Source organism: Corythoichthys intestinalis, chromosome 10 (assembly GCF_030265065.1).
Source record: "Corythoichthys intestinalis isolate RoL2023-P3 chromosome 10, ASM3026506v1, whole genome shotgun sequence".
Taxonomy (NCBI): domain Eukaryota; kingdom Metazoa; phylum Chordata; class Actinopteri; order Syngnathiformes; family Syngnathidae; genus Corythoichthys; species Corythoichthys intestinalis.
Genome location: NC_080404.1, coordinates 24,032,076 through 24,047,054, shown reverse-complemented (window position 1 = coordinate 24,047,054; position 14,979 = coordinate 24,032,076). Strand labels below are relative to the sequence as shown.

Sequence of the window (14,979 nt, the reverse complement as noted above, 5' to 3'; positions counted from 1 at the left end):
TGGCCCTGTCTGTCAGTGGCACTGCCAAACAAAACATGAGTGTTTTGAGCAAAGGTGTAGGTTTAGTCTCAATATTGGTGAGGATGATATTACAGCATAACCTGCATGTACACTTTTTGCGGGGACGGGACATCAATAAGACCAAACAGAATTGGTGAACGGGGGTCAGGGCTACATTCCTTACCAATATGCACCTCATTAATTGATAGGCTAAATGATTAATGCAAAATAAATCTGTATTGACTTTTACTTACTTTCACACCAAAAATTTATAACTTCATACATTTTATTTTAATTAGACAAGTTTTCTTGAATCTAGTCAAATAATTTTCTCCGTCTTGTTTTGACTGTTGAAGGCTAGATAACAGATTAATGCGTCATTCTTACTTCCACTTACTTAAGTAAATATTACTATTTGTTCTTGTTAAGCCCATACATCTAAACGTTGGTCATTTTTCACCTAAATCAAGAAAGAAATGCTTTCAAATATTGTTATTGAAATTATTAAAAATTTATATTTTAAATTAAGTTTTAAGGAGGTTGGTTTTTGCAGTGCATATGTATTGGTTCAGGTGATACACCGTGCAGTTCAAACCTTTGTTTTCAAAAACTACTAAAGAAACGTTTTGAAAACTTCAAGAATAATTGTCTTTATATTATTAGCAAATTTAAATTGCAATATTTGAACACCAATTAACATACACAAGAAATACAAACATCTCTTAACTATACAGCAATGCAAAAAAAATAAGCATTTGTCTTAATACCACTCAAAAATTTCTGTCTACATAATTTAAATATGAACAAAACAAACAAAAAAATCTTAGGGAATAACAAAAAGAAATAAAAATGGAGCCTTCCTTCAGGTAAAACACAAGCACAGCCAAACTCCAAAAAAAAAAAAAAAAAAAAAAACGCTCCTTTGGGCTGCTTTTAAACCACATAAATAAAAACGAAAACTGGAGAGGAGGGGGTTAAACCTTGTTTCACAACATTTGTTGCAGTTTAATTAAAGTGAACAATAAAAAACATACTAGAGGATATTTCTCTCAAAGCAGCTTCCTTCTCGAGTTCATGAAATTCGCACAGATTAATGTTATGCTAACTCTTGCAGGTCGGACTTTCAGTAGCAAAATTAGTGGTGTGTTCCCCACCACCACAACGTTCACATCTCTACAGTGGCTGCTGCTCGCGGAAAAAATATTCTAATATCCCTCGTCTTCGAAGGAGTTTGAGGAGGCGACATGTTGTATTTCTGTCGGGCTGTGAATGCGTGAGTGTGTGTTTGTGGGGGTGGGGGGGTCAAGTCATCAGCCAATCAAATGTGCGTTTTGTGGGGAAAAATGGATTGGCACACTCAGCAGGTGAAAATGGGTCAATGTAATTCTGAACATAATGAAAGTAATTCACTTAAAAGTTTGTGGGGACAATTTCAGCATCCTGAAAAGTTGGTAGTGTTATGTCCCTACCGTCCCTATGCAAACCTACACCCTTGATTTTGAGTGCCATTGATAATGGACATCAAATTATGTCGCTCTTGAAAATGAAATTAAATAAGGAGTTCATCACTAGTATTTGAAAATAGTGACAGGGAGTTTCATTCCCTGACAGCCCTCCTGGTTCAAATGGACTGGACGCCTATCGCCATCAATGGCAGTCACTGAGTTGCAACAGTAAAGTGCAGTATTTTAATATTTAAAAGACTGCAAGCATGTCCCAATTCAAATACTAGTCCTTCTCAAAATATTAGCATATTGTGATAAAGTTCTTTATTTTCTGTAATGTTCTGATAAACATTAGACTTCCATATAGTTTAGATTCATTACACACAACTGAAGTAGTTCGAACCTTTTATTGTTTTAATATTGATGATTTTGGCAAAAAAGTCAAGAAAAACCAAAAATCCCTATCTCAAAAAAATAGCATATTTCATCCGACCAATACAAAAAAAGTGTTTTTTTAAGACCAAAAAAAAAAAGAAGTCAAACTTCAATTAATTATATCAGCTATGCACTCAATACTTGATCGGGAATCCTTTTGCAGAAGAGACTGCTTCAATGTGGCGTGGCATGGAGGCAATCAGCCTGTGGCACTGCTGAGGTGTTAAAGGGATCCTCTATTTTTAAGACAAGTAATTCTTAAAAGATAACAAGACGAGTTTAAGGGAAAAATGCGTGCAGTAAATACCTGATAAGACAAAAGTTGGGCAGAACTGGTGATGCACTCGCTGCAAGTGAGTCTCAATGGCAACAGAGCGAGAGAATGCTGTTGGGAACTCCGGTTGGGAGAGAGAGTGTATGCTGTTGGGAACTCCGGTTTTATTAGCAGATATTCAAGGTAAGCATATTGCGTTTTCAAACATCCCAATATAATTATGTAGATTGTTAGCATCCAGAGCTGTCTTGTGCTTTACATACAATACAGGCCAAAGAGCACACCTTGTGTAATCCATGTCTTGTACATTGTAACGCGTGGTAGCTAGGATACGTGTATAAAAGTACCAAAAAGGGGAGAAGCTTCCACTTATGCACATTTATTCACAAAAAATAATATTTCCACCTTGACCACTCTTCACTCGGGAGCTCAGCAGTACGCAAACACGCGTTCCCTGACGAACTCCAACATTGTTGTAAGGTCCACGTCAGAGTCACTGTCGTCACTGTAGCGTGCCATAGTGCTTTAATTATTTAGTATGATTTGGGGAAAACCCCCACGAAGAACAGTCAATAATAACGATAGTAATCCAAATCCGCGTTTTTTACTCACTCGAAGATCCAGGAATTACACCGATCCCATGGAAATGTTGCAGCCGTGATCAGGCCGTCGATTCCACATAATAGACTGATCCGAAAAGCCGCTGTGGAACCGACGAATAAAAAAATGGACAGATCCGAAACCAATATTGCAGACGCGGTGGTACCGTCGGATCCAGAAAATAGACGGATCCCTTACTTGACTGAGGATCCAGGAAAAATGTGCGGGCGCCAGTTGTAACGCGTGGTGGGTAGGATACGTGCATACAGGGACCAAAAAGGGGGAGAAGCTTCCACTTATGAAAATTTATTCACTAAAAACCACTCACTTCACTCCCCCTGTTTCCATTTGACTGGAAATTGCATCCAAAAGCAGCACATCGTGGCATTTTACTTCGCGAGTTTAGGCAGCAATAAGCAGTTGTTGAACACGCTACACATTTGGAAAGATCCCAATTACGTCATCGCTGCGAGCCCGCAAACCATGGCGCCAACTAACGGTCAAAATATGTACTAAATAGGTCCGGAGGGTTGGCAGGCCAATTGACCACAGTAATGCCATAGTCAGTAAACCATTTACCAGTGGTTTTGGCACTGTGAGCAGGTGCCAGGTCGTGCTGAAAAATGAAATCTTCATCTCCATAAAGCTTTTCAGCAGATGGAACCATGAAGTGCTCCAAAATATCCTGATAGCTAGCTGCATTGACCCTGCCCTTGATAAAACACAGTAGACCAACACCAGCAGCTGATATGGCACCCCAGACCATCACTGACTGTGGGTACTTGACACTGGACTTCAGGCATTTTGGCATTTACTTCTCCCCAGTTTTCCTCCAAACTCTGGCACCTTGATTTCTGAATGACATGCAAAATTTGCTTTTATCTGAAAAAAGTACTTTGGACCACTGAGCAACAGTCCGGTGCTGCTTCTCTGTAGCCCAGGTCAGGCGCTTCTGCCATTGTTTCAGGTTCAAAAGTGGCTTGACCTGGGGAATGCGGCACCTGTAGCCCATTTCCAGCACACTCCTGTGCACGGTGGCTCTGGATGTTTCTAGTCCTACTCCAGACTCAGTCCACTGTTTCTGCAGGTCCCCCAAGGTCTGGAATTGACCCTTCTCCACAATCTTTCTCAGGGTGCGGTCACCTCTTCTGGTTGTGCAGCGTTTCCTGTCACCCTTTTTCCTTCCCACAGACTTCCCACTGAGGTGCCTTCTTGATACAGCACTCTAGGAACAGCCTATTCGCTCAGAAATGTCTTTCTGTGTCTTAGCCTCTTGCTTGACGGTGTTAATGATGACCTTCTGGACAGCTGTCAGGTCGGCAGTCTTGCCCATGATTGCGGTTTTGAGGCCGGGAGTTTTTAAAAGCCTCAGGAATCTTTCGTAGGGGTTTTGAGTTAAATCGTTGATTCAGATGATTAGGTTAGTAGCTTCTTTAGAGTACCTTTTCATGATATGCTAATTTTTCTAGATAGGGATTTTTGTTTTTTCTTGACTTTTTTGCCAAAATTATCAATATTAAAACAATAAAATGCTTGAACTACTTTAGTTGTGTGTGATAAATCTAAAATATATGAAAGTCTAATGTTTATCAGTAGCCTAAATTACAGACAGGCTACTGATAAGCCCATTTGGGGGCCCTATGCAAAATAATGCAAAAGGGCCCACCATTTCGTCACAGTGTACTGTGAAACCCATACATGCAAGCCAACCCATACGTCCATATTTTGTATATTAATCTGATTTTTGTTCCACTGCAACCTTCAAACTTCTCACCCCAAAAGATTGTCAGTACTTACATTAGATAGCGCCAAACCTTTTTCTAAAAGAGGAAAGAAAGAAGTTAAGGAAGAACTTTTATTTCTTTAAGCTTGTAATCAAGTACAAAAACTCACAAAAGTCAAATAAAGCAAACTGTAGTAAAGAAAATAGAATATAATTTAACAATTGCCAGATTGGGGGGCCCCCTAGTGGTCAGGGGCCCTAAGCAGCTGCATAGTCTGCGTATAGGCTGGGCCAGCCCTGTTGGACACCTATCGCCGTCCGTAACAGTGCCACATGAAACATGACCATTTTAAGTGCCATTGACAGTGGATGTCCAATTATGTGCCTCTTCTGAGCTAAATGAGAACTCGAGTTTATCACGAGCAGGCATCCATTACATTTGAACCCCCCCCCCCCCTCCCAGTTCAAATGGATTGGACGTCTATTGTGGTCAATGGCAGCCAAACAGTGACGACAGGAAGAAAACAAACAACGACGACAATGAGGCAGCCACATTAAGTCGCTGTCAGGCCCGCTACTTTAAATAAATTTGACGTCTATCGCCGTTAATGGCACTGCTGTGCCACACGAAACGCGAGCATTCCATTGCAAACCGTGGACCACTCATCGCACCACCTGCCACCGTCTCGGAATCGGTACCATGGTGACGTGTTTTTTTCTCAATCCACTAGCTCATTTTTCTTTTATTTCCTTCTTCCACTTCCACGTGAAGGCGGAAGTGGGTGACGCGCCGCCACACGCAGCTGCTTCGTGGGGTTCGACTGGTAGCGAGCGTCTGACGTGTATTTTAATCTACAACGGGCTTCTCGTCGGACTTTGTGACGAAAAGGCTCCACGCAAGGCGACCGCGGAACGCCGAGGTAAAGGCGAGGTGAGGAAGGAGGGCGGCCGGCTGCGTTGGCGTCGGTCTGTTGGTCGCTCGGTCTACCGGTTCCGGACGGAAATACGGTTAGAAACGAGCATCTTAGTGGAAAATCGAGGTAAGCGACAACATTTTGTCACCTTCAGTATTCCAAGACGTTTCTGTTATCGCGTTGTTAATTTTTTTGATATCGCTTTGAGGCGTTTTATTGATCAATTTCCTTCAGCTAGGAGGACATTTTATTAGGCACACCTGCGCAATAATAGCCCGTCATGAATGGCACCGTTTTGATGTTGAAGATTCATGCTTGTGCTTTTTGGGCTTGTTTTCAGTCTGATGCACTGCAGTTATTTTGCATACAACTCTTGTGGAAACTGCGAGGTGTGGATGATGGATGATGGAGGGGGCTATGTTTGACTCCCTGGTGGGATGTATGCATGGCCCTTGAATTTCATCAGCCTGGTTCTGAGTGTGTAACATGTTTGATGATGATGATGATGATGATGATGATGAAAAAGGTTGCTGTTCGTCACTGGAACATTTTCCAAACATAGGGAAATCGTAAATGACACCTGCATGTAATATATCATTTACATTGATGGCAAATTTATGTACTAAACATATGGATGTTGTTGTTTTTTTTTCAGGACAGTTGGGTTGTGTATTTTTTTCCATATATATTTATTTTTACAGTACAGTCTGTTACCTCTTTTAAAATATATACGATATAAAGTGAAGTACTTTATCTCATTTTTTAAAATGAGATATTGGTGTATCAATTGACATTATTAACCTGTTTCATAAGAATATTTCAGGTTAGTTGCATTCGTTTAAAAAAATGTTCAGTTACGTTAAATACAATTAACATACAGTTGTATGAACCTTTTGGAATTTGTCACATTTCTGCATTAAATCACCATCAAATGTGATCTGATCTTTGTCAAAATCACACAGATGTAAAAACGGTGTCTACTTTAACTAAAACCACCCAAAAATTTATAGGTTTTCCTATTTTAATGAGAATAGCATGCAAACAATAGCAGAAGGGGGGAAAATAGGTGACCCCTCTGCCTAAGGAGGCTTAAAGAGCAATTGAAAATATTTTTTCCCAAACAATTTAAGTCAGGTGTGTGCCCAATCACTGATGAGTGGTTTAAAGCTGCCCTGCCCACTATAAAACGCACACCTGGTAAGAATTGTCTTGATGAGAAGCATGAGGTGAAGTCAAGTACTTTATCTCATTTTTTAAATGAGATATTGGTGTATCAATTGACATTATTAATCTGTTTTATAAGAATATTTCAGGATAGTTGCATTCGTTTTTTAAAAAAAAACCCAAAAAACATTTTTTAAATTGTACATGTTCAGTTATGTTAAATACAATTAACATAAAGTTGTATGAACCTTTTGGAATTTCTCACATTCTGCATTGAATCACCATCAAAGGTGATCTGGTCTTTGTCAAAATCACACAGATGTAAAAACAGTCTGCTTTAACTAAAACCACCCAAACATTTATAGGTTTTCATATTTTAATGAGAATAGCATGCAAACAATAACAGAAGGGGGAAAAATAGGTGACCCCTCTGCCTAAGGAGGCTTAAAGAGCAATTGAAAATAATTTTCCCCAAACAATTAAGTCAGGTGTGTGCCCAATCACTGATGAGTGGTTTAAAGCTGCCCTGCCCACTATAAAACGCACACCTGGTAAGAACTGTCTTGATGAGAAGCATTGGCTGATGTGCATCATGGCTTGGTCAAAAGAGCTGTCTGAAGACCTGTATAAAGCTGGGAAAGGATACAAAACCAGCTCTAAAAGTTTGGATGTTCATCAATTGACAGTTAGAGAAGTTGTCTACAAATGGAGAGAGTTTGGCACCCTTGCTTCTCTCCCAAGGAGTGGTTGTCCACCAAAGATGACGCCAAGAGTTCAGCGCAGAATACTCAGAGAGGTAAAAAAAGAACTCTAGAGTTTCTGCTAAAGACTTACAGAAATCACTGGCGCAGTCCAGTATCTCTGTGTACACATCAACTATATGTAAAACTCTGGACAAGAATGCTGTTCATGGGGGGACTCCACGGAGGAAGCCACTGCTGTCTAAAAAAAAAAGTTGCTCGTTTAATGTTTCCATAAAGGCACTTGGACGCTAATTTGTGGACTGACGAAACCAAAGTTGAATTGTTTGGGAATAACACACAATGTCATGTGTGGAGGAAAAACGGAACAGCTCTCAAATATCAACATGTCTTAGTATGGGATAGAGAGATGTGACCCAGAAATATTTGGTAAAAAAATATATTTATCAACCAATGAAACATGACGAGTAGGGTTCTCATTCACATGCGGCAACCTGTCACTTGGAGCAGCCAGACGCCACAAATACCACTCATGTTCTCGAAAAGAAAAAAAAAAACTTAAATAGGTCACTACATTTACAAAGAAGAAACAAACACAATCCACGTTATCTTGTCTTCTACACGTTTAAAAATCCATCTCTTAGCATCCGATATCGTCAGGCCCATGCAGCACCTAACAGCTAGCACTTGTACTTATGTAGCAGCTCAGCTTTGTTGTAGCACACTGGCAAGCTGTCACCCCCCTCCCCCCCAAAATATTTTCATTGATTATAAACACTTTGTAACAACATGACAATACTAAACAAAAATGTTCCACAAGTAAAATAACCTAACAAATTAGCATAACACAGGTGGTTGTGCACCCCGCTGGTCAATAAAGTCCAATAAAGGTTTCCACATTTGTTCAAAATCTTCTGCCTTCCCTCTCACAACGTAAGTTAGTTTTTCCAATGTAACAAAGTTTAAGCCATCTTTTTTTTAAAAATCAAAACACCCATACTGGTCCTCTGTAATGGGATTAATCATTAGACTAGGCAACAAAGTAACCGAGTGCCAGCTGACAACGGCTAATCAGCGATAGCATCGGATCCTTTCGACATAGCAAACAGTTGACGTCCGTCTTTTTAAAATTGTTCTTTTGTAGAAGTATATTGCATCGGATGGAGTCCTATTCATCTTTAAGAATTTTTTAGGAAATCTGACAAAGCTGGCAAGCTCAGTCGGTATGCAGCCGAGAGTTACGCCGTAATATGGCAAAATTTGGATAGCCATTCTTTTAAAAATTGATCTAATTATCCATTGTTAGATGTCAATGGCTTTTCTGTATTGGAAGCAAGCGTGAAGCATTGCTTAACAACAAGTTGGTAAAGGATGTAACTGATAATAACTAGTTTTAGACTATGACGCTAACTAGCTAAGGGTGCGTTTGAAGAATACAATACACAGCGACCACGCATGGATTCCGCGGAAAGTTGTCAAAATGGAACATCAGCTCTAGAGACTTCGTCAAAATTTTTAATGATAAAACAAATAAAAAAGGCAGTGTATTTTTCTACACATGAGCTCGAATGTCAGCACAGGTTCACGCGGATCATCTTTCACCCGCCGTGTGCCACGCGTGTCGCAATCCTTTTCAAATAGTCTTTTTTTTTTTTCCCCCTTATCATGTCGCATCCTGTGCCGGTCAATAGTCTGTTTGTGCAATTGCTATTGGTCTTGCATCATTGGCATTGCTATTGAGCACGCGCGCGCTGCCGTCAAGTGGGACGCAAGGATGGCGTGACGTTGACCACTTTGTGGGAGACTGCATGAGCAAAAATAGGATTTGTCTACGTATGAGTCATTTTATCATTTACTATCTGTAATGTCATCGAGTAATCATGTTTTGGTGCCATTTAGGGCAATTGATGTCCAATCCATTTCAATTGTTAGGGGCTTTATTGTGTTTTTACATTTGAAAATTAACACCTTTAAAAAAAAACATTTTTTTTCTTTAAAAAAAATATATATATATATATAATTGTTGCATAAATTTAAAAATAAATCCATAGATTATGCTTACTTTATTTTTTCTTCAAATTATAAATTTGACTTTAAAAATAAATGAACCTTCTGAAAAGTAAAAAGTAATTTAAAAATAATAACTTTTTTCCTTAAAAAAAAAAACTACAATTTTTTTTCATGCTTATCAAAGTAAATAAAATATTTACCTTTATGGGGGGGGGGTGATTTATTTTAAAAGTTTACGATAGGGAATATATACTTTTAAGAGGCTAAAAACTATCATTTTGACTATGCATTTTTAGGTCAGCAACGACTCTAAAACAAGTATTTCACTTTCAAAATGGGTTGATTCATCCGATCATCAATTACTTGTCGATGCCGATGGATGTTCAGTTCAACAAACTCATATAGCTAGACAGGTTCCCTGACTGAAACGAGGGGGAGCACCATCTTTGATAATTTCTGGTCTGAACTTCCGGTTTAGACAGAACAACATGAATTGCGATTGAAGTAAGCAGTGTTTTGACAAAGTTAAAAATGCAAAATCACACGAACAAAAAACTTGTAACACTTGCATTTATGCGTTGACATAATTGTGCCATCCCACACGTACCGATTAGCAACAGGCTAGCAGCAGATAGCATGTGTTACAGCCACAGCAGTACAGTAGTTGTAGTTAGAGGTGCACGATAATTATCGGTCCGATAATAGGAATTATGACATCATCCCAATAAATCTAAATTAATAATGTTTTTGGCACGGTGTCGGATTGGGATGTGTGCGTTTGTTTCCATTCCTGTTTTGCCAGTATTGAAAGTTTTGTTCTGTTATAGAGGCCATATTTTACCTTCACTGAGTTATAAACCTTACTATGACAATTAGCAAATATTTGCATTTTACAGTGTTATGTTTACAAGTTCTTGAGAGGCCTTTTGATTATTGACAGGCTTGCTGTTCTACAGTATAATTGCCAGGTTAAGAAAGTTGTTTCATGGCCCAAGACGACAAAAGTCTCCTTTCCTGTTGCACCAAATGTTTTATCTGCTGACAAAGCACAATACCTGTTGGGTTTATGTTTGTTTTAGATCAGTGCTCATTGTTCAGGGGAACACATTGTCAATGATACTGACTGTTTGAGTGTGATTGACTCAAATTATTTTTATTTGAAAAAAAATAATATGGCCACTTTATTTGAAGTCAAAACTGTTTTTGTCTTTGTTTTGTTCATTATAATAATGTTCATGTCATGATCAAAATTCTGGTTCGGTCAAAGGCAAATCTATGCTGAATCAACCACTAGTATTTTTGACCTACAGGTGTTCAAAAACTAAGGCGAATATACATTGAAAATTTAAATATACAGTGGGGAGAACAAGTATTTGATACACTGCCGATTTTGCTGGTTTTCCCACTTGCAAGCCATGTAGAGGTCTGTAATTTGTATAATAAGTTCTCTTCAACTGTGAGGGACGGGATCTAATACAAAAAATTTCAGAAAATCACATTGTATAATTTTTAAATAATAAATTTGTATTTAACTGCATGAAATAAGTATTTGATACATTACCAACTAGTAAATATTTCGGCTCTTAGTTCTTTTTTAAGAACCCCTCCTGTTCTCCACTCATTACCGGAAGTAACTGCACCTGTTTGAACTTGTTACCAGTTCTTTTTTAAGAACCCCTCCTGTTCTCCACTCATTACCGGAAGTAACTGCACCTGTTTGAACTTGTTACCTGTATAAAAGACATCTGTTCACATGCTCAAACAAACAAACTCCAACCTCTCCACAATGGCCAAGACCAAAGAGCTGTGTAAGGACATCAGGGATAAAATAATAGACCTGCACAAGGCTGGGATGGGCTACAGGAAAATAAGCAAGCAGCTTGGTGAGAAGTTAACAACTGTTGGAGCGATTATTAGAAAATGGAAGAAGTTCAAGCTGACAGTCAATCTGCCCTGTTCTGGGGCTCCATGCAAGATCTCACCTCGTGGGGCATCACTGATCGTGAGGAAGGTGAGGGATCAGCCCATAACTACACAGCAGGACCTGGTCAATGACCTGAAGAGAGCTGGAACCACACTCTCGAAGAAAACCATCGGAAACACATTACGCCGTCATGGCAGGAAGTTATCGATATCGGTATTGGTTTCAAAAAATGGATATCGTGCACCCCTAGTTGTAGTAAATAATGTTAAAGATCATCATAATTGCAATCATCATCGTAATAACAATGGCAAGATTTTATTTTAAATATTTTTTTGGAGCACCGGACACATGAAAATGCAGGGATGGGAAGAACATACCTTCCATAACACAGCGGCAACATGGCTACAAAAACACTCGGCCTTTGTAGTGACATTAGCTTGGTTCCACATCTGCCTTCATGAACATGTATTCCTCCCCTGTCGGGGTGATGGCAGAAGGATGCGGTATTTCCAAATTGTCTTTTTTGTTAAGGGATTTTCATGAGTAGTGCTACTCCAGCTCCACTGTTGTTTTGGATGGAGAAAATGTAAAACAGAAGTTGCAAGCAGAAATGCGGAAGTAAAGCGGAAGTACCTCGGAAACTTGTCTATGTTATCTGCTTTTTTGTGTCGGGAAATGATGTTGACCTGAGTTGAAGCGCTTCAATTTAGCGGTTGAATGAGGAGATGCCATTTCGGCGAGGTTAAGATGACTCGACCAAACAACTCTACCGCCTCGCTCGCCCTTAGAAAAGTTCTTGCCGGGGAGTGTTTTTTGCGCACCGGCGCGGCCGTCATTAGGATTCTGTCAAAGGAACGAGATGAGCGAAAGACTGAAGGCGTCTTTGTGAGCTGGCAAATGAACTTGGCGCTTTGTGCCTTAGCGAGGGGAATCATTGTGAGGCGTGAGCGGGCGGGCGCCGTCGCGACTATGCCAAGGCTCCATTAGGAGCTCGCTGCCGCTATTATTAGCGGCGTCGTGAGGGCCGACCGACGTGTTTGACTACTTGACAGAAAGGAGGAGTTGGGCACTGGGCAGCTTCCACTGTGAGCCGCTTCAATCAAACTTTAGTTTTCCATGATAGCTGTCCATTCACGTAGCTCTTAAAAAACATATAAACAGTCAATTTTTCACTCGTAGACGTCCAATCCATTTGAATTGGACTGAACAGTGACAACCCTCCCACTTCATATGGATTGGATGACTAGAGCTGTCACCGGCAGCCAGTGAGTTGAGAAAAAAGACACTGGAGGAAATTGCAATTTAAAAGTCATGAAAACGATATAAAGCTTTCAATTTGTCATTTTATACGAAGGGTTTTCACCGGTTGCCCACCATGTATTAATAAAAAATATAGGATTAAAATAACGAGAATTGACAGGAGAATTTTAAAAAGGATGCCTTATTTGGTATGACATGCAATTTAATAACAATACTTCAATGTAGTCTTACAAAAGGCTGAAATACAGTTTTAACTAACAAACAAACCAAAATCGACAATAAAACTGTGCAATGGCACTGTCCCTGGGACAGGTTTGTTCACATATTGACCATATGATGCTGGTGCTGCGTCACCAGTAGGTAGATGGCGATGTAGTGTAAAGCGCTTTGAGCGCCTTGAAATGTGGAAAAGCGCTATACAAGTATAACACCATTTACCATTACCATTGTGCTTTCAACTTTTATCACCAGATGTAGGTAAAATTGAATTCTAATATCTATTTTTTCTCGTTTCTTTTGTAGCATTACTTATTTAGCCCGCCAGGCTTATAAAGCACTGGGGTAAACCGGCATGTCTGTCGTCATGATTCCAATATCAATATTTATGAATTTATTATTTATCCTACATTAATATACAGTGATTTTAAGTCAAAATCACTAGTGATAATTATTAGTACATCATTAGTCATTTTATTTTTAAAATGTGTGCTACTCGGCTGCTTCTGTTTACGCTGGATAGTTTTAGGTTGCAACACTACTTATTTAACATTTATTGTCCGTTTATGTCAGTTAATAAGTAAAGTGAGTGGGCTGCCACCATTGTTGTATAGTTAAATAGTTAAAAATGTATGAAATCGTATATATTAAATTTAAAACAATTTCGATCAACTGGCCTGTCTGTCGTCATGATTCCAATATCAATATTTACGAATTTATTATTTATCCTACATTAATATACAGTGATTTTAAGTCAAAATCACTTGTCACAATTATTAGTACATCATTAGTCATTTTATTTTTAAAATGTGTGCTACTCTGCTGCTTTTGTTTACGCCGGATAGTTTTAGGGTGCAACACTACTTATTCAACATTTATTGTCCGTTTATGTCAGTTAAGAAGTAAAGTGAGTGGGCTGTCACCATTATTGTATAGTTAAATAGTTAAAAATGTATGAAATCGTATATATTAAATTTAAAACACTTTCGATCAACGTGACTTTTCAGTGATGTGCCTGTGGTTCCAACAATCGCCAATTAATGTTGAATGTTCCTTCTGTTTTGGACCACTATACACGTGTGTTAACATGCTCTTCATCGGTGAGCGTTTCCAATTGATTTGTCACAACTTTAGCAATGTATTTTTAGACAAGACTAGACTTAAATATGAGGTCATTTGATTTAAAACCGAATTTGGTCCGGAGCTACAATACCGTTGCGAGTTACAAAGTAAAGATCAATTTTTTTATATTTGTAACATGATACTTTAGTTTCACATTCTGGAATTTCGATATGCAATTTTAATTTTAAAAAGTATGACTTCAGCGCTTTGCATAACACATTGGCTTTCGATGCATTTTGACTGGGAGAGTTGGCAGCCATCCAACAACAGGGACTGATGGACGTCTTTTCAAAAGTCATCATTAGCATAACTCATTCACTGCCATCCCAGGTCAGTCACAGTCTTGTCTTGTAGTAGTTACTAAAAAACAGAAATTGATACTGTAAAACACCCACTTCCAATCTCTCACCGTTCAAATGGATTGGACGTCTATTGCTGTCAATGGTAGCCAATGAGTTATGAATTCGAAAAAAAAGCTTATGAGGTTATTTTTTTTAAATGAATTTTATTTAGATTTTTATTTGTATTATTCATGGCCTTTTAAAATTTCATTATTATTCTATTTAAGAAAAAAAAATCCCCAAAAATGTACCCTTCAATTAATTCATTATTTCATTTAAGATTGTACATACAGGGTGACCCAAAAAAATTGTATACACCCTTTTGCAGCTATCAACCTGACACGTTAGTGTCACTTAAACTGCATTTTCGTACTTCCAGTAGCATGAGAGAATGATTTTCCTTTCTTCAAAGAAAGGTCTTGCTGCTGCCATCATTGATTCAATGGGTTTAATTTACAAAAAAATCCATTGACAATTTGGGTTACCAACTACTTAAGAGTGTATACATTTTTTGGGACACCTTATTTACAGTACGCTAATACTATAATTGGATGTCAAACGGGGCTGGCAAAGCATTGGCCCGTGGGCTAGATTTGGACCCTGGGCCCCAAGTTTAAGACCACAGTCCTATGTAAATGTAATAAAACCTAACAACCAAAACACATAATATGTGAATATAATACATTCTACCTGAACTGGCAGTGAATAATTTACACTTTTTCTTCCTTCCTCTTTCTGAAACGTGGATAATTCATGTACAAGTCATCAAACAGCCGAAGTCAAGTTACGTTGCTCACGCGCGACAAGAGCGTCGACGTCTATCCTCGCGAATTACTGTATCTAGATTGCG

General features: G+C 38.8%; 1 protein-coding gene across 10 annotated transcripts in view; it reads left to right on the top strand.

The window, feature by feature from the left end:
* Positions 1–5,054: 5,054 nt before the first annotated feature.
* Positions 5,055–14,979, top strand: part of marchf8 (membrane-associated ring finger (C3HC4) 8) — a 127,462-nt gene continuing 117,537 nt past the window's right edge. For 2 of the 10 annotated variants that reach the window (XM_057849254.1, XM_057849252.1), the window contains exon 1: positions 5,065–5,517. The gene's annotated coding sequence lies outside the window, so the exon portion shown is untranslated. Of the gene's footprint in view, positions 5,518–14,979 lie in introns of all 10 variants that reach the window. The other 8 variants (XM_057849253.1, XM_057849251.1, XM_057849259.1 and 5 more) reach the window with 6 other exon arrangements.